The 1,166-nt window shown below is 51.9% G+C and overlaps 1 non-coding gene across 1 annotated transcript; it reads right to left on the minus strand.

The window, feature by feature from the left end:
- Positions 1-431: 431 nt before the first annotated feature.
- LOC144687004 (U6 spliceosomal RNA) lies at positions 432-538 on the minus strand. The gene has a single exon (XR_013578041.1). It is a non-coding gene; the product is annotated as a U6 spliceosomal RNA (small nuclear RNA).
- Between the last annotated feature and the right edge of the window lie 628 nt (positions 539-1,166).

Below are 1,166 nucleotides of genomic sequence, written 5' to 3' on the forward strand. Positions count from 1 at the left end.
AGGAGGGTCAGCAGATGCACACCCTGGAGCCATCCACCCAGGTGATTCCGGGAGTGTCTGGGTCATCTGCATGCCCTCTTCCTGTGACCCCCAGCAGTTCCAGCTCCACAAACCAAAGAGTGTGCCACTGCCACACAGCAGGACCCCAAAAGCAGTCCAGGGCCCTCCAGGTCTCGGCCCTCCAGAGGACGCCTATCAAGGTCATCACAGACAGGATGTAGCAGTCAGCAGGCTGCCTCCACTTCCACTGTGGAAGTTGAGGGAGCACCGGGATGTAGCGGCAGGGTTAGGAAGATAAAGAAGATGTAACTCTTTCGAGTTACATTCACAGTTCTTGACTTTGTTTTTTGTTCAAAGTCCTGGAGTGGGACATGAACCCACAACCTTCTGACTCAAAGGTGAGGGTGCTATGAACTGAGCCACAGCTGACACCTCATATGGAACGCTTCACGAATTTGCGTGTCATCCTTGCGCAGGGGCCATGCTAATCTTCTCTGTATCATTCCAATTTTAGTATATGTGCTGCCGAAGCGAGCAAGCTGCACAGCCCGGGCACGGGTGTTAATCACTTGTACATAATGTTTACTATTGTAAATAAATTCCCAACAATGTCTCCTTGCCTATGGCTCCTTGTTCTGATGAGCAGTGTTGGTGTCACTCTGGTGTGAAACCATGGTCCCTGCACAAGATAAAGGCAGGTTTCTCAGCCCAGGGCCTCCTCCCTGTGCTTTGTGCAACCTTCCCAGCACACTGATGATGCGCCTTCACACTCACTGGACACATCAGTCATGCCTGTATCTTGATGGGGCTTATCATTGCTGCCAGAATGTCCTGGGCCAGTGCCACAGAGTTTCATCATTCTCTCTGTGTGCTCCCAGCACCTTTGAGGTGAGGCTGGCCCCCCATCACATCAGCATCTGCGTCCAGTGACAGTGTGGTCCTGAGGGGTTCAGCTAACAAAGGGTACTATAGGATCAGGAGAAGTTAAAGTTTCCCCGCTGCATCTCCATGATAAGACCCTTTCCGTAGAGCGCAAACGAGCTGCCATCAGCCAGACAGGAGTCAGACATTCCCATAAGCTATGTAATGATCTATGGAGTGACCCCATTGCATGTCCTCACCATCTTCCTGGAATGTAGGGACCTTGGCCATGCACAGCGTCTCCA

This window comes from Cetorhinus maximus, chromosome 11 (assembly GCF_964194155.1).
Source record: "Cetorhinus maximus chromosome 11, sCetMax3.hap1.1, whole genome shotgun sequence".
In the NCBI taxonomy this organism is placed as follows: domain Eukaryota; kingdom Metazoa; phylum Chordata; class Chondrichthyes; order Lamniformes; family Cetorhinidae; genus Cetorhinus; species Cetorhinus maximus.